The sequence below is a fragment of the Mustelus asterias genome, chromosome 22, assembly GCF_964213995.1.
Source record: "Mustelus asterias chromosome 22, sMusAst1.hap1.1, whole genome shotgun sequence".
Lineage (NCBI taxonomy): Eukaryota > Metazoa > Chordata > Chondrichthyes > Carcharhiniformes > Triakidae > Mustelus > Mustelus asterias.
The window spans coordinates 26496828-26515860 of NC_135822.1; the positions used below are offsets into that span (position 1 = coordinate 26496828).

General features: G+C 47.9%; 1 protein-coding gene across 1 annotated transcript in view; it reads right to left on the minus strand.

The window, feature by feature from the left end:
• Positions 1-19033, minus strand: part of LOC144510264 (kazrin-like) — a 139087-nt gene that overhangs the window by 20299 nt on the left and 99755 nt on the right. The window lies entirely within an intron of this gene.

Below are 19033 nucleotides of genomic sequence, written 5' to 3' on the forward strand. Positions count from 1 at the left end.
GACCATTGCCTAACCCACCAGGGAGCACTCTGCGGCTAAATGCCTCCTGCTGAGTTCAGGACGTTGTGTAGAAATCCATAAATGTGTCTCAGTCCTGTTTTCATTCCGACTGGGATTTGAGTAAGTGCATCGCGCCTCTTAAAACATTTTTTTGACTCAGTTTTAAGAACAGCTCTTTCTGATAGTGAGGGGATTCAGAATGTGGTGATGAGGAGACAAGCCTTCCCCACACTCGCACTCCAATATCTTTATAATAGAGGCTGCCCTCACTGTACTGTCCCTCACCGTATCATCAATGCGGGCAATCCCTCAGCGCCAGAGAGTGACGGCAATAGGGGCGCTGAAGCCAACCTGGTTATTAACTCTCCGAGAATGGCCAGGGGTCTCCTGGAATTAAAGATTAACCTCCCGCAGTGATTCGCCAAGGAAAAACGCGGCATTAAAGACAATGTTTTTAAAGGTTCTTTTGAATGTCTTTCTTCATTAATTATAAAGATATTGGAAAATGGGGAAGGTTGTTTGACTCACTTGGTGCTGATGGCAAGAGGTCATGTGACGGAACCTCCAGGAATATATCCATCCAACCCCGAACCCAACACCCATCCACCTATCCCCACCCACCCCTATCCCCCCTCACACACCCCCACCCCATGCCCCACACTCCCACCAAATCCCCACACACACCCCACCCCCACCCCCTACACACACCCCACACACACCCCCACCCCATGCCCCACACTCCCACCAAATCCCCATCCCCACACACACCCACACACCCCACCCCCTACACACACCCCACCCACACACACACACCCACACACACACCCCCACCCCATGCCCCACACTCCCACCAAATCCCCATCCCCACACACACCCACACACCCCACCCACACACACCCCACACACACCCCCCACACACACCCCCACCCCATGCCCCACACTCCCACCAAATCCCCATCCCCACACACCCCCACCCCTTATACACACCCCACCCACACACACCCCCACCCCATGCCCCACACTCCCACCAACCCCCCCAACTCCCACGCACACCCCAACCCCACACTCCCCACCTCCCACACACACATCCCCTTTACTCCCATCCCACACAAACCCCATCCCCACTCTCCACACACCCCGACATGCACCCCCACACCCCCCCCCACACACACACACCCACACCCATCCCCCACACACACTCCCCATCTCATCCCCCTCTCTCCCCACACTTCCCCCACCCCCCAATCTGACCCGCCACCATCCCTCACTATATCCCACACCCCATGATCCCCCACACCCCCGCACCGTGGCGCTCACTCAATTCACATCATTGCAAAGTCTTGCAAACACGCATGGTGGTTAGTTCTGCTGCCTCACTGCGCCAGGGACTCTGGTTCGATTCCCACTTGGGTCACTGTGTGGAGTCTGCACGTTCTCCCCGTGTCTGCGTGGGTTTTCTCTGGGTGCTCCGGATTCCTCCCACAGTCCGAAAAGACATGCTGGTTACGTGCATTGGCCATGCTAAATTCTCCCTCAGTGTACCCAAACAGGCGCCAGAGTGAGACGACTAGGGGATTTTCCCAGTATCTTCATTACAGTGTTAATGTAAGCCTTACTTGTGACACTAATAAATTAAAAAAAAACTATTTCCCACCCTCACTGCCCAAATAATCCTTGTTTTTCTTTTGGCTTTCCAAAAATAAAAGCCTCGGCATGCCACCAATTCCTGCCGTGTGCCAAGGACTGGATTAAGGAAGTCTGAGCTCACTGTGCTGCTGGAACAAATCTCCAAAAACTCTGCCAATATATAAACTCAGTTAATCGTTGTGATGTCAGCCAGAGCCATTGACAACTTGAAGCTGATAAAAATCCTGCGGTGATGTTCTCACCCTGTGGTCACACAATGAATGCCCTTTGGAGCGTCTGAGGATTCCGGCTCTCTACTTGATGGAGTTTAGAAGGATGAGGAGGGGATCTCATTGAAACTTACAGAATAATGAAAGGCCTGGGTAGAGTGGATGTGGAGAAGATGTTCCCATTAGCAGGAGAGACTAGGACCCGAGGATACAGCCTCAGTCGAAGCTGTTAGAGGCTCCTGCAGCTTGCGGATCCAATTCGAGTCTATCGGGTTTTAGTATCTGCTCCATCCCAAAACTTTTGCTAATAAAATTGATGCACTATCAATCAAGCAAAGACTAGTTTGTATGCAAGAACAAATAGGCTTTTATTAGCAAAAGACTTGGAGCACACCCATGCCGATGAACTGGTCCAGAGACTGAGGCAGGGGGTGGGGAGCAGTCACCTTTATACCTGGACCAGGGGGAGAGGAGTCCCAGGCAGGGCCGGCAGGGGCATGTCCAGGCATGTCACACACACACACAGGCAAGAAGCTAACAGTGGTTTACCACAACTAGGACCCGAGGATACAGCCTCAGAATCAAGGGACGACCCTTTGGACCAGAGATGAGAAGAATTTCTTCAGCCAGAGGGTGGTGAATGTGTGGAATTCATTGCCACAGAAGGCTGTGGAAGCTAGGTCGTTGAGTGTATTTAAGACAGAGATAGATAGGTTCTTGATTGGTGAGGGGGTCAAAGGTTATGGGGAAAGACGGGAGAATGGGGTTGAGAAACTTATCAGCCGTGATCGAATGGCAGAGCAGACTCGATGGGCCGAATGGCCTAAATCTGCTCCTTTGTCTTATAAGTTTAAGTTTACTTATTAGTGTCACAAGTCGGCTTATATTAACACTGCAGTGAAGTTACTGTGAAAATCCCCTAGTCGCCACACTCCGGCGCCTGTTCGGGTACACTGAGGGAGAATTTAGCACGGCCAATGCACCCTAACCAGCACGTCTTTCAGACTGTGGGAGGAAACCGGAGGAAACCCACACAGACACGGGGAGAACGTGCAGACTCCGCATAGACAGTGACCCAAGCCTGGAATCGGACCCAGGTCCAGTGTGGGGAAGCAGTGCTAACCACTGTGCCACCTTTATGGCCGGGCCAGTCAGCCTCATTATCGGGTCAGTGAAGTCATGCCGGTTGTCAGCGATGAAGAGGTGTGAATCTTTTTCTGGTTGTGGCGGAGTGGTTGCGGGAAACAATTTATGTTGCCCCACTTTCAGCACCTTAGCTGCTGCGTGCTGGTCTTCTCCGATACCTTCTGGTCTTATTCAGAAAGGACCAGCACAGAACTGAGAGAAAAACACAAAGCGACTGAGACAGACAGCCCTGGGACTCACAAACTCCCTACGGGGAACAAAGAAAATAACTTTGACGTGGGAATAATTCTTTTTATATCAGCTATTAGCTGAATAGGTTCAGGGTTGAGTTAGATATGATTTTCCACCAGCGAGGAAAGCAGACAGGAAAGCAGAGTTGAGATCACAATCAAATCAGCTATGATCCTATAGGAGCCGGCTTGAGGGGATAAACGGCCTATTCCTGCTTCAATCTTTTTGCGTTCTTGTATAGCTCACTGAGGAGTAAACCTCAGGGGCAATGCAGGCTCATGGAAAGGGCGGCACAGTGGTTAGCACTGCTGCCTCACAGCGCCGGGGACCCGGGTTCGATTCCCGGCTTGGGTCACTGTCTGTGCCGAGTCTGCACATTCTCCCCGTCTCTGCATGGGTTTCCTCCGGGTGCTCCGGTTTCCTCCCACAGTCCGAAAGACGTGCTGGTTAGGGTGCGTTGGCCGTGCTAAATTCTCCCTCAGTGTAACCCGAACAGGCGCCGGAGTGTGGTGACTAGGGGATTTACACAGTAACTTCATTGCAGTGTTAATGTAAGCCTACTTGTGACATTGATAAATAAAAAACTGGGGTTTATTTCTCCCCCTCTATTCCCTGCCGTTTCTCAGTGCGCTGTAGATCAAGGCAGCAGGAAATGTTTTCTGAAGTGATGGTGCCACTGTGTGGCAGCATTGTTCCAGAAGTTCCTCGGGAGTTGTAAAGTAGAGTAACCTGGTCTCTCTGACGCTGAGTCTGGCTCTCATTGGAGCTTTTACCTGCAGTGCAGTGGTAATTAAACACCTTCTGTTTCCAGTGAGAGTGTAGAACACTCAGGGCGATAAAGCCATCTTACTGAACGAGTTCAGAACTTCAACAGCAATTAAAACACCACAAATGCCCCGTGCCTTTGCAGGAACAGCACTCCCTGGTACACAGAACCAACACTTTACCTGAAAGGCCCCTGGGTAATAATTGAAGTTTTTACTGTTAAATTCTTTTCCTGGAAATCTATTCCCCCACCTGGTGTATGGACAGAAAATAGATCAGGAGGAGTTGGATTCTTGCCGTTGTTCAAACTGAAAGCTGCAATTGTTCAGAAAGTACAGCACCCAGACACGTCCTCCTGTTCCACCACGGCTTCTCATTTCCGCCAACAGTGTCCAAATTGTTACTCTACCTCCCCCACCACGCCCCCAACCCGCTGACATGGCGGCACAGTGGGTTAGCACTGCTGCCTCACAGCGCCAGGGATCTGAGTTCAATTCCCAGCTTGGGTCACTGTCTGTGCGGAGTCTGCACATTCTCTCCGTGTCTGCGTGGGTTTCCTCCGGGTGCTCCGGTTTCCTCCCACAGTCCAAAGATGTGCGAGTTAGGTTGATTGGCCATGCTAGATTGCCTCTTGGTGTCAGGGGGATTAGCAGAGTAAATACTTAGGGTTACGGGGATAGGGCCTGGGTGGGATTGTTGTCGGTGCAGACTCGATGGGCTGAATGGCCTTCTCCTGCACATTAGTGATTCTATGATTCTACGACTTCACCTGACGAAGGAGCAGTGCTCCGAAAGCTTGTGATTTCAAATAAACCTGTTGCACTATAACCTGATGTCCTGTGACCTCTCTTGTCCATCCCAGTCCAACACCGGCATCTCCACATCCTGATTCTAGGATTTCACTCCCTCTGATGAACTCATTTAAACTCAGATCCCCCACCATCCAGGATCAAACAATCTCTGCCGCCTAATCTTTTCTTTGACCTTTCCCCTTTCAGCCTGGCCTTCTTCCCCCTCACCCTTATCCTGCCCAGATACATAACCTCTTGTTCTGTTTGCCATTCTCCCGATCTCTTTCTCTTGGTTAATGCCAAGTTTCGCTTCGTACCCCACTTCCGAGGTATTATTCCAACAGTTTCCGTCCCTTTTCTTCTCAGTTTTGTTCTCCTTTTCCCAATCCGTTATCCATTTTTCCGTTGCCTTTCGCCTCCCCAATCCCCCTATCACTGCCATCCATTTCCCTCAAGCCCGCTCCCTCCTTCCTGATGCTGTGTAGGGACGGGATCCCATTGTTCGATGTTGTGGATGGAAATTCCTGCTCTTGTGAGAGACACTGCCTGCGGTATGCTGTGGTCAGGATCCCCGGACACACTGAGGGGCCAAGCCCAGGCTGATTTCAGTCAGCATCATCCAGCCGTGACTGATCTTCCGAAATGCTGTCACATGGTCTGTATGGATATCACCATATGATGCGGCACGGTGGCACAGTGGTTAGCACTGCTGCCTCAGAGCGCCAGGGATCCGGGTTCGATTCCCGGCTTGGGTCACTGTCTGTAGAGTGTGCACATTCTCCCCGTGTCTGCGTGGGTTTCCTCCGGGTGCTCCGGTTTCCTCCCACAGCCTGAAAGACGTGCTGATTAGGTTCATTGGCCATGCTAAACTTTCCCTCAGTGTACCCAAACAGGCGCCGGAGTGTGGCGACTAGGGGATTTTCACAGTAACTTCGTTGCAGTGTTAATGTAAGCCTACTTGTGACACTAATAAATAAACATAAACTTAAAAGTTAAACTTGAAATCTGGCCAATGGTGAGGAGTAGCAGGCAGTGCACCCATTCATAGAAACATAGAAGATAGGAGCAGGAGGAGGCCATTCGGCCCTTCGAACCTGCTCTGCCATTCATCACCATCATGGCTGATCATCCAACTCAATAGCCTCATCCTGCTTTCTCCCCATAACCTTTGATCCCATTCGCCCCAAGTGCTATATCCAGCCGCCCCTTGAATACATTCCCATACAGCTCACACACATTGCCAACCAAATAGCTACTGGTTCCCTCTTGATCAGGCAGGCCCCACAACCCACCCCTACTCCCTCTATCTGTGCCAGATATCCCCAACTTGCTTCTGCTGAGCTGAAAGTTGACTTTGATTGATAACTAATTTGTAAAGTCCAGGCGGCTGCACAGCATAAAAGTAGATTTAATTAGTTCTGAAGCCCTTTGTACTTTATCACTGGCACAATGTCAAACTTTATAGACCCAAAAAAAAACATCAAATCAATTTTGAGGCTGCAGCCACAGAGGGTTTATGCACTCGTAAATGGTCCAATTTATCTGTGTCTGTCTCCATTCCCCTTCACTCCCGCTGGATGTACTCCGAGTGAACAACAGACTGCTTTAAAGTCCAATCCCATTCCTTGACATATATTCTGAGACGTTTTGTTATCTTGTCTCAGTTCACGCTCTGCGGTTCTGCTGTGTTACACAGCCTGCTACTGGTCAGGCTGTATCAATGGACATTAGGTATGCAATGTCCTAACTATGTTCGGGGTTGTGGGTTTTACCCAGAAAGAAAAGACTTTGTTTGCACACGTAAATTCAAGCTAACGCACAATAGGTTTTATTGAAAGAGATGTTCTCTGCGCTGCACTGTGTACACAACAAAGAACAAAGAACAGTACAGCACAGGAACAGGCCCTTCAGCCCATCAAGCCTGTGCCAACACAGATGCCTCTAGAACATAGAACAGTACAGCACAGAACAGGCCCTTCGGCCCACGATGTTGTGCCGAGCTTTATCTGAAACCAAAATCAAGCTATCCCACTCCCTATCATCCTGGTGTGCTCCATGTGCCTATCCAATAACCGCTTAAATGTTCCTAAAGTGTCTGACTCCACTATCACTGCAGGCAGTCCATTCCACACCCCGACCACTCTCTGCGTAAAGAACCTACCTCTGATATCCTTCCTATATCTCCCAGCATGAACCTTATAGTTATGCCCCCGTGTAATAGCTCCATCCACCCGAGGAAATAGTCTTTGAACGTTCACTCTATCTATCCCCTTCATCATTTTATAAACCTCTATTAAGTCTCCCCTCAGCCTCCTCCGCTCCAGAGAGAACAGCCCTAGCTCCCTCAACCTTTCCTCATAAGACCTATCCTCCAAACCAGGCAGCATCCTGGTAAATCTCCTCTGCACTCTTTCCAGCGCTTCCACATCCTTCTTATAGTGAGGTGACCAGAACTGCACACAATATTCCAAATGTGGTCTCACCAAGGTCCTGTACAGTTGCAGCATAACCCCACAGCTGTTAAACTCCAACCCCCTGTTAATAAAAGCTAACACATTATAGGCCTTCTTCACAGCTCTATCCACTTGAGTGGCAACCTTTAGTCTAATCTAATATTTTCTTGTCTCTACATATCCCTCTATTCTCTGCCTATTCATGTATCTATCCAGATCCCTCTTGAACGTTGTTATAGAATTTACTTCCACCACCTCCTCCGGCAGCGTGTTCCACGCATTCACCTCCCTCTGTGTGAAAAACTTGCCCCTTACATCTCTTTTAAACTTTGCCCCTCTCACTTTCAACCTATGCCCCCAATAATTGACTCTTCAACCCTGGGAAAAAAGACTCTGACTATCCACTCTATCCAAGCCTGTCATAATCTTGTAAACCTCTATCAGGTTCCCCCTCATCCACCAACGCTCCAATGAAAATAATGCAAATTTGTTCGACCCCTTTTCATAGTCCAACTGAAAGTAAAGCAACAGCCTCTGCAAACACCCTAATAACATCACCGTCAAATCATGTGATCAGCTCTTAAAGTAATCTGCAACCCTTTTAAATATATAACAAGGTACGCACACCTCCACGCTGGGGCCAATTCCAGACAACAGGCGGGAATTTCAGGCCATGCTCTTCCTAAAACCGGAAAATCCTGCCCGAGGTCAATGGACCTTTCCATGGTCCGCCCCTCACCCACTATGATTCCCGCGGCGGGCAGAATGGGAAAATTCACCCCAACATTCTTTTCCGCAAAGTAAGGTAACAAGCTGACTGCAACACTCACAGTATTCAATTAGAAAGCTTTGCAGAGTCAGTCGGAACAATTGGGATGGGGAAAGGCCACTGGATCCATCCCTCCTCGCCCTGGCTCCACATCAGGGTAAGTAACGACTAAGAAAACTCTTCTGCCTTCCACATTTTCCCTTTAAAGACAGTTTGCTGTAGAACTGGAATAATTAGTTAGATGGCACATGCTCTGTCAAGCTTGGCCAATCCACCTAACCCGCACATCTTTGGAGTGTGGGAGGAAACTGGAGCACCTGGAGGAAACCCACGCAGAAACGGGGAGAACGTGCAAACTCCACACAGACACTGACCCGAGGCTGGAATTGAACCTGGACCCCTGGTGCTGTGAGGCAGCAGTGCTAACCACTGTGCCACCGTGCCGCCCATATTACATCAATCTGAAACAAGCACTTGGGCAGCGAGAATGTGCAGTGAATGAAAAGTGTTCCAATTTTCATTAATGTTTAAACTTGCTTTCATCAGGATTGTAATATTGGGAATTGAGTCTTTTAATGTGAATTACAGATAATCCATTTGTGAAATGGTAGAATTGTTTTATTAAAGGTTCCTGTGCAGATTTATCACACTGGCTATTCCAAAGCGTTTCCAGCCACAGAAACTGGCCATTCAGCCCGAGATGCCGGTGCCTGTATTTATGCTCCACCTGAGCCTCATCCTGCTCCATCAACATATTCTTCTATCCCTTTCCCTGACATATGCTTTTCTAACTTCCCGTAAATCTCACGCCTTGGAGTTAAGGCCTGACTCTACGGCCTGGATTCTCCGCCCCCTTTGCTGCCGGGTGGGAAAGCTTGTGAGGGCGGAGAATCCGATGGGAGTCCCCAAGCGGCTTTTACGCCGGTGGGATTTCCCATTCAAATTGTCCCCCCCCCCCAACCAATGAAAGGTCAGATACTCCGTTACCGTACACTAACATCTCCTTAGTGGAGCTTCCCCGTTGTATTATACCCCCACGATAAGAACTACCCCCCCGCCCCCACCCCCACTCCACTGACATGACATCACAGCGGTGTTTACAACAGCTCTGGACCAACGGGTCCTGGAGAACTGACCCCAACCCCTCCACCCGCTCAGGGGGCACACAGATAGGTACAGCCCCCTCAAAGAATTCCAATAGATTCGTCAAGCATGATTTCCCTTTTGTAAATCCATGCTGACTTTGTCTGATGATTCCACTGCCTTCCAAATGCCGAGTTATGAAATCCTTGATAATGGACTCTTAGCAACTTCCCCAGTACCGACATTAGGCTCACTGGTCTATAATTCCCTGTTTTCTCTCTACCTCCCTTTTTGAATAGCGGGTTTACATTAGCTACCCTCCAATCAGTAGGAACTATTCCAGAGTCCAAAGAATTTTGGAAAATAACCACCAATGGATCTACTATTTCCAGGGCCACTTCCTTAAGTACTCTGGGATGAAGATTATCAGGAGCTGGAGATTCATCCACCTTCAATCCCATCAATTTCCCCAAAACCATTTCTCTACTCATGCTGATTCCCTTCAGCTCCTCACTAAAACATGTTTCTCTCAGCACTTCTGGTACATTATCCATGTCTTCCTTTGTGAAGACTGAAGCAAAGTACAAATTTAATTCCTCAGCCATTTCTTTATTCCCCATTACGAATTCTCCCGTTTCTGACTGCAAGGGGCCTACGTTTGTTTTTGTCAATCTTTTTCTCTTTACATATCTATAGAAACTTTCACAGTCAGTTTTTATGTTCCCCGCCATCTTTCTTTCATACTGTATTTTTCCCTTCTTAATCAATCCTTGGTCCTCCTTTGCTGAATTTTAAACTGCTCCCAATTCTCAGGCCTATTGCTTTTTCTTGCCAATTTGTATGCTTCTTTCTTGAATTGGATACTCTCTCTAATTTCCCTTGTAAGCCATGGTTTGGCCACAATTAGAAGTTTAACAACACCAGGTTAAAGTCCAACAGGTTTATTTGGTAGCAAAAGCCACACAAGCTTTCGAGCTGTGTGGCTTTTGCTACCAAATAAACCTGTTGGACTTTAACCTGGTGTTGTTAAACTTCTTACTGTGTTTACCCCAGTCCAACGCCGGCATCTCCACATCTTGGCCACAATTGGCACTCTTGCGCCAAACTGGAATAAACAACTTCTGGAGTTCATCTATTCGTTCTTTAAATGCCTGCCATTGCCTGTCCACTGTCTTTCCTTTCAGTAATGTTTCCCAGTCCACCATAGCCAATTCATGCCTCATACCATCATAGTTACTTTTACTGAGATTCAGGACCCTGGTCTCAGAATCAACTACATCATTATCCACCTTGACAAAGAATTCTACCATATTATGGTCACTCATCCCCAAGGGTTTTCTCACAATTAAATTGCCAACTAATCCTTTCTCCTTGCGCAACACCCAGTCCAAGATGGCCTCCTCCCTTGTTGGTTCCTCAACGTATTGCTCCAGAAAACCATCCCGTATGCACTCCAGAAATTCCTCCTCTAGTGTACTGTGACAAATTTGATTCTCCCAATCTATATGCAGATTAAAAGTCGCCCATAATCACAGATGTTCCTTTAACACATGCATCTCTGATTTCCTGTCTAATGCTTTTCCCAACATTACCACTCCAGTTTGGGGGTCTCTATACCACCCCCACTAATGTTTTTTTCCCCTTGTTGTTTCTTAACTCGATCCATACAGATTCCACATCATCGATGCTAATATCTTTTCTCAATATCATCTTTAATCAACAATGCAACTCCACCATCTTTTCCTTTCTGTCTGTCCTTCCTAAACACTGAATAGCCCTCAATGTTTAGTTCCCATCCCTGTTTACCATGGAGCCACGTCTCCGTAATGCCAACTATACCAGACCCCTTTACATCTATCTGTGCAACTAATTCATCCATTTTGTTTCGAATGCTCCAAGCATTCAGGTACAAAACCGTAAGGTGGGCACTTTTAACATTTCTTTTCCCATTCCTACTATTTTTTACTCGGTCCTTATCTGACGCTAGCCCTTGATTTCTCTGCCTATCACTTTCCTTATTCTCCTTCCTGTCTCTTCCACTTATTCTTAATTCCCCGTGCTCTGAATCCTTGCAAAGGTTCCCATCCTCCTGCCATATTCGTTTAAACCCTCCCCAACCACTCTAACAAGTACCCCCCCACCACCAAGGATATCAGTCCTGATCCTGCCCAAGTGTAACCCATCCAGTTTGTACAGGTCCCACCTCCCCCAGAACCGATCCCAATGTCCTAGGAATCTGAAACCCTTCCCCTCACACCATCCTTTCAGCCATGTATTCATTCTATGTATCCTGCTGTTTCTAGTCTGACTAGCATGTGGGTGGGTGAATCCCACTTGACAGAGGCCGACGGGAAACACTCCCGTTATCCACCGGCGTGGGTACTTAGTCCCATTTCAGAAGATTCATGGCCTTTATATTTATTGTCCCTGGTTTTGCCCTCAGCTACAAGTGGAAACATCGTCTCTGCCTGTCCCTATCAAACTCTTTCATATTCCTAAAAATACTCTATCAATTCATCTCTCAGTCTTCTCCTTCTCAAAAGAAATCACAGCATGTTCAATCTTTCCTGATTGATATAACCCCACAGTTCTGGTAAATCTAGTTTGTACTTTCTCCAGTGCCTCTGTATCGTCTCATCATCGGGAGATCAGAATCGCTCATGTGTGGACTAAACAAGTTCCTATAATAACTCCGAAAGAACAAAGAACAGTACAGCACAGGAACAGGCCCTCCGGCCCTCCAAGCCTGTGCCGATCATGATGCCCTAATTAAACCAAAAAAAAACCTTCTGTCCTTACTCGGTCCCTATCCCTCTATTCCCCCCCTATTCATGCACCCATCCAGGTGCCTCTTAAATGTTGCGAATGTGCCTGCTTCCACCACCTCCTCTGGCAGCACGTTCCAGGCACCCACCACTCTCTGCATGAAAAACTTCCTCAGCACATCTCCCTTAAACTTTCCCCCTCTCACCTTGAACCTGTGCCCCCTTGTAACTGACACTTCCACTCTAGGAAAAAGCCTCTGACTATCCATCCTGTTTATACCTTTCATAATTGTGTAGACCTCTATCAGGTCTCCCCTCGGCCTCCGTTTTTCCAGTGAAAACAATCCCAGTTTATTCAATCTCTTCATAATCCAACATCCTGACGAACCTTCTTTGCATTCACGCCAAAGCTTCCACGTCCTTCTGGTAGTGTGGTGACAAGAACTGTACGCAATATTCCAGATGTGGCCTAACCAAGGTTTTATATAGCTGCAACATCACTTCCCAACTCTTGTACTCAATGCCCCGGCTGTTGAAGGCAAGCATTCCATATGCCTTCTTAAACACCTTGGCCACCTGAGTTGCCACTTTTAGGGAACTGTGGACCTGCACGCCCAGATCCCTTAATGTTCCTAAGGGTTCTGCCACTTACAGTATAATTCACACCTAAATTTGATCCTCCAAAATGCATCACCTTGCAGTTGTCCGGATTAAACTCCATCTGCCATTCCTGTGCCCATGTCTCCAATCTGTCTATATCCTTTTGTATCCTCTGACAATCCCCGGCACTATCAGTAACTCCACCAAATCTTTGCGTCATCCGCAAACTTACTAATCAGATCCCTTACATTTTCCTCCAGATCGCTTATATATACTACAAACAACAGAGGTCCCAGCACTGATCCTTGTGGAACACCCCTAGCCACAGATCTCCATTCCGAACAAGCCAGTTCTGTGTCCATCTCTGTTTTTCAATTCTATCTCTCCAGGTGTGAACTGGCATTTTGCTTCTTTTATCACCTCACTAACCTTCATCATTGTGAAGATTTTGGGGCAGGAACAGTTTTAGCCAGAGACGTTTAGCATTAGGATTGCATAAGCTGCTCAACTTTATTATCTCCTCCCTAGCAGACTCCCTCTGCTGGTACATGTGTGTATGGTAGCCTCACGTGGACAAAATGCACAAAGTAATTTTCAATACATCATGGTCACAGTTTAAAGTGGCCTGTGTATCCGTATCTCCAGATGTCTTTGTCCCTCTGCCCCTTTTTAGACACTTATTTTCCAAGGTGTGTTTGGCCTCTGTATTCTTCCTACCAAAATGTACCACTTCACACTCATCTACAATGAAGTTCAGTTGTCAAATATACCCTCATTCACCCTCATATACCTTGAATATTTACCCTCCTCTGGGTTATAGTGGATTTTTGAGCTGAATAATGGGCAGTTGTCTGGACTACACACATGATCATCATCCAAAGTAGCAACTATTACTTGGATCAGGCAGGTCAAGGTGTGGCTTCAGGATCACAAACACCCATGTTTTCACAAAGGGTGCTAAAATGTGGTTCCCCCTCTGCCCATTAATCTGGATTTGAAATCATACAATATATATAGCTCAATGATAAATTGTCAGCAGGGAATGTGCATTGTAAGCATGTGTAGGGCACTAGATTAATGCGAATGTTAGCCCCCCTGTAAAGGCGGAACAGAACTCCCGAACCCCATGAGCAATTGATACACTCGGCTCCACACCGGATCTGTGTAGAGCGGGTGATGGAGCCAAAAACTATGGAAATATTTCTGTGCCTAGTGTTGGGGAGATTGTAGTAGCGTTACTCCGGACAACTGAACTGGGTTACACTCTCTTCCACACTGGCTGACTGTAAAATAAGCTGTCACTGGGCCTTTTGCACAGCTGCAGGGGAGAGTTAAATGAACAATCCTCTCAGGCAGTTGAGGCCCCGAGGGTTGAAGCTATTAGGCAGTGACCCTGAGCTTCTGCGGTGCCTGGAAGTCAGCAGGCTTTCCAGTGCAACGTGAGGCCTACGTTTGTAGCCAATGTGCCATTAATACCCAGGCTCTCTACCGTTCGACAGAATCAGGACACACATAGCCCAGCCCCTAATCTACTTCGCAACAGGCTCCTGGCACTAAACTGTCCACAATTCAGCACCGATTAGCACTGAACTGCCAGCCACACTGCTGACAGGAGGACACAGAGGGAGCAGGGCAAGGAATGTTTTAGTTTACATCGATCCTGTTCTTTGCTTAACCCGAGATGCTTGGCACTGGGTAAGTGCACATTGCTCGGCCTGGCAGAGATATCGGGCAGGATTCTCCAGCTGCGTTCGCCCCAAAACCAGAAAATCCCACTCCACGTCAACGGGCCTTGGTCTGTATTCTGCCCGCTACAATTCCTGTGGCAGACAAGACGGGAAAACTCTGAACCATCGTGACTACTGAGGCACAGAAACCACAATTCACAGCCAATTACAACAATGAAACTTGTATTTCTAGCTGCCTTTGACATAGAGGAATTTCCGAGGGTCTTCACTGGAGCATTTCAGACACAAATTGACACTGCATCACTCAAGGAGATAATCAGGTGATCAAAGGTTTTAGGGAGCACCTTAAAGAGGCGGAGAGGTGGAGAGGTTTCGGGAAGGAATGCCAGAGCTTAGGGCCTGGGAAACTGACGGCAAGAACATCAAAGTTGGAGTGATGAAAACTGGCAATGCTCAAAACAAAAAGGCCTGGGGTGGCACAGTGGCACAGTGGTTAGCACTGCTGCCTCACAGCGCCAGGGACCCAGGTTCAATTCTGGCCTTGGGTCACTGTCTGTGTGGAGTCTGCATGTTCTCCCCGTGTCTGCGTGGGTTTCCTCCGGGTGCTCCGGTTTCCTCCCACGCTCCAAAGATGTGCGGGTTAGGTTGATTGGCCGTGCTCAATTGCCCCTTAGTGTCTAAAGATGTGTAGGTTAAGGGGATTAGTGAAGTAAATATGTGGGGATACGGGGATAGGGTTTGGATGGGATGCTCTGTCGGAGAGTCAGTGTGGACTCAATAGGCCGAACGGCCTCCTTCTGCACTGTAGGGATTCTATGATTGGAAGAGGGCAGAGACCTCGAAGGGATATTGGGGCTAGGGGAGAGTTACACGGAATGGCTGGGGTGAGGTGATATGGAGGGGTTTAAACACAGGAATATGAACTTTAAACCGAGGCATTGCTGACCCTGGGAGCTGGTGTAGGTCGATGAGCACTGGGGTGATGGGTGAGTGGGACTTGGTGTGGGTTAGGATACAGGAAACAAGAGTTCTGATCACCTGAATGTTATGGAAGGTGCAAAGTAAGATTCTGCGCTGGAAAGCATCGGAATAGTGGAGTGTCGAGGTAACAAAGGAATGCTGACATTTACTCCAGAGCACATCAAACAGTAATTCTGATCCTGCTTTAGATTCTGATTTTTGGTTCTACTTTTATATATGAAGCTGTAAACCTTTAAGTTTTTTAAACACCTGTTCTCGGGGGCTGTGTGTGTCTGACTCTGCCAAAGCTCCGGCTGAAATCTTCCAGCCATTCTCATTGGTGGGATTTTCCAGTCCCGCTGATGGTGAAACCCCGCTGCTGGTTCCTCGGCGATGGAAAGTGCGATCAATGGGAAAACCCGTTGACAGCAGCGGGATCGCAAAATCCTGCTGCTGGGTAATGGCGGAGATCTCTGCTGCGGTGAAACACGGAGTGTGGAAAACCCAGCCCCATATGTGGTTTCCGTGTCACAGAGTCATTGAATCCCTCCAGTGCAGAAGGAGGCAATTTGGCCCATCAACTCTGCACTGACTCTCTGAAAGAGTATCTTACCCAGACCCTATCCTCGTAACCTCCACGTATTTATCTTGTTAATCCCCCTAACTAAGGGACAATTTAGCATGACCAATCAACCTAACCAGCACATCTTTGGACTGTGGGAGGAAACCGGAGCACTCGAGGAAACCCAAGCAGACACGAGGAGAATGTGCAAACTCCACACAGACAGTGACCCAAGGCCGGAATGGAACCCGGGTCCCTGGCGCTGTGAGGCAGCAGTGCTAACCACTGTGCCACCGTGCCGCCCAAAGTTCAGTGGACATTAAATCTGTCATATAGGGTTGAACTTTCATGAAATTGAAATGACTTTGTAGCCATTTAAAAATGGGGGGGGGGGGGGGGGGGGGGGTGGGGGGGTGGGGGGGTGTGTGGGGGGGGGGGGGAGCGGGTCCTGATTCTGGGATTCACACTCCTATTGCCACTGACTCCCAATTTTTGCTGGCCGAGGATAAGGGTACAAGAAGCGACCCCGTACCCTGGTCTTCCACGCTGGCCTGCTCCATTGTGTCCACAATCCCCCACCCCGCAATTAAGTGGAGCCTCCAATATCTCCATGACTCACAGGTCATGTACTTCAGAGAAGTTGGGAGCCGTAGTCTTGATTCAGGGATCTTTTGAAAGGTAACTTCAAAAGGTCTTAACCAAGCCTCCCATGCCGTGCAAACAGATTCCCCCTATCCAACCCCATGGGCCCTTAATATCTTCCATGCAAACCGCTGACCCTTCCGTGCTCATTCACCCAGTGTACACTCTGTACAGAAACAATGAAACTTATAGTAACAATCACATGTGTGAAACTGCTTCGAAAAAAAAGCACCCATTCATTATTCTTTGAAAAATCTGGACTTCCTACAACCCCATAAACATGTCAATCAAACGGGCTGTCAAGGTATCAATAACAGAAGCTTTAAGCACATCACATCTCTTAACCTGGTGGAAATAAACATCGAGACATTGAAAAAAGAGATCAGAGCAAAAAGACTTATTACAACCTCACTCAGATATCCATAAAGTAAAATCAAAAGTTAGCTGCACCTGAGCAAGCAAACAAACTCATTCATAATAATCCTTTTATAAGCATGTGGCCCCTCAGCCAAGCATACATAATGAAGATTATCTCAATGTTTATCATTATCAATTGCTGTTTGTGGGAGCTTGCTGTGTGGAAACTGGCTGCTGTATTTCCTACAACAGATCAGTGACTACACTAAAAAACTGCTTCATTGGCTGTAAAGTCTGGTCTTCGTGAACAGCGCTATATAAATGCGAGCCTTTATTTTGTACACAATATTTTAAAGTGTTGTTCTTCCCTTTGATGAGTGCTGGGAACCTTGGGCTTTGGGGTGTGTCAGCATCACAGAGCAACATCTATAATCTGCCAACATTTATATGTTCGCACCAGTTACCCAGACATGACCTGCTGGCAGGCCTGCTAATGGAAAAAAACATTACAAATAGAGGTAATCTAGAGGTGAATCTTGAAGAGTCCAGGAGATGGGGCTGTGATTCTTTCCTCTGGCAGCTTGTCCCACTGTGGGACTTGTCTGCCATGCAAACCACGAGCTAAACACAGAGTAAAGCTCCCTCCATTTTAACCCACTTTCGCCTCAACCTCAGCAGAGTGCCCCTTTGCGCACAGGTAGGACACATTAGAAAAGAATCCCTACAGTGCAGAAGGAGGCCATTCGGCCCAGCGAGTCTGCACTGACTCTCCGACAGAGCATCCTACGCAAACCCTATCCCTGTAATCCCATATATTTATCCTGCTAATCCCCCTAACCTACGCATCTTTGGACACTAGCACCAGAACCCTACTGCCTCCCCCGCCATGGAATTGGAGGGGGCGGGGGCTGGATAATGAAAATGTCCGTTGACCTTGGGCGGGAATTTCCGGTCTCGCTCGAGCGAGGCCATAAAATCCCACCCTGAGGGCCAATTTAACATGACTAATTAACCCTAACTCGCACACCTTTGGAGTGTAGGAGAAAGCTGGAGCACCCAGAGGAAACCCACGCAGACACGGGGAGAACTTCCACACAGACAGTGACCCAAGGCCGGAATTGAACCCGGATCCTTGGCGCTGTGAGGCAGCAGTGCTAACCACTGTGCCACCGTGCTGCACATTTACCCACCCCACCTGTCACTGTGTGCTCTCCCTGAATAGGATTGCCAGTTCTATACAAACGGAAGGACATTCTTTTTGTGCAGTGGCTGTTCAATCTCAGAACCAGAGGCAGAGGGCATTGCCTGCCAAGGCTGGACTGAAACTGGAGTTGGAAGAGTGAAATCCATTGCCATATCTAACCCCCAACACCCTTTTTATCCCCATGTGATATGTGGTGAGCCGACATTAGTGTTAGGGTTAGTCTAGCCTTGGCACTGGTCGAGTGGAAATGGGAGGGGGACATCCGTGAGTAGCTGTTCCAAGGTTTTCCTCAATGTTGGAATTTTCAAATATTTGAGGCCTGATTTTGAGAGGCAGGAGAACAGGGTGGGTGAGGAACAGATGTATCGCTCTCTCTCGGAGAATGTTTCCATGTAGGGAAATGGGAGAGAAAAGGTTTTACTCTGCAGTGCAGTACCGAGGAGAGAGATCTCGCCTGGGGAAGACCCTATGGCACTATTTCGAAGAAATGGAGGGGAGAGATATCCCCGTTGTCTTGCCCAACCTTTCTCCCTCAATCAGCGAGACAAATAAATAGGTTGAATGGGTCATTACCACACTGCTGTTTGTGGGAGCTTGCTGTGTACAAATTGGCTGCTGTGTTTCCTACATAACAACATTGAGTACACTTCTGAAACATTTCACTGTCTGTAAAGCTCTGTGAGAAGTCCGGTGTTTGTGAACGGCGTCATGTAAACACATGTCCTCCTTTTTTTAAATATAAAATTGGTAGATGAAGGAAATGGAAAATAATTGTTTAGGAAGGAGGAATGATGTGGAGATGCTGGTGTTGGACTGGGATGAGCCCAGTCAGAAGTCTCACAAGACCAGGTTAAAGTCCAACAGGTTTAATTGGAAACACGAGCTTTCGGAGCGCTACTCCTTCATCAGGTGAGTGGAGAGGTAGGTTTCACAAACACGGCACATATAGACAAAGGCTCAATTGCAAGATAAATAGTTGGAATGCGAGTCTTTTCAGGTACAGACAGTACGAGTGGAGAGAGGGAAAGACTCACATTCCAACCATTATCTTGCAATTGTGCCTTTGTCTATATTTGTGAAACCTACCTCTCCACTCGCCTGATGAAGGAGCAGCGCTCCGAAAGCTTGTGTTTCCAATTAAACCTATTGGACTTTAACCTG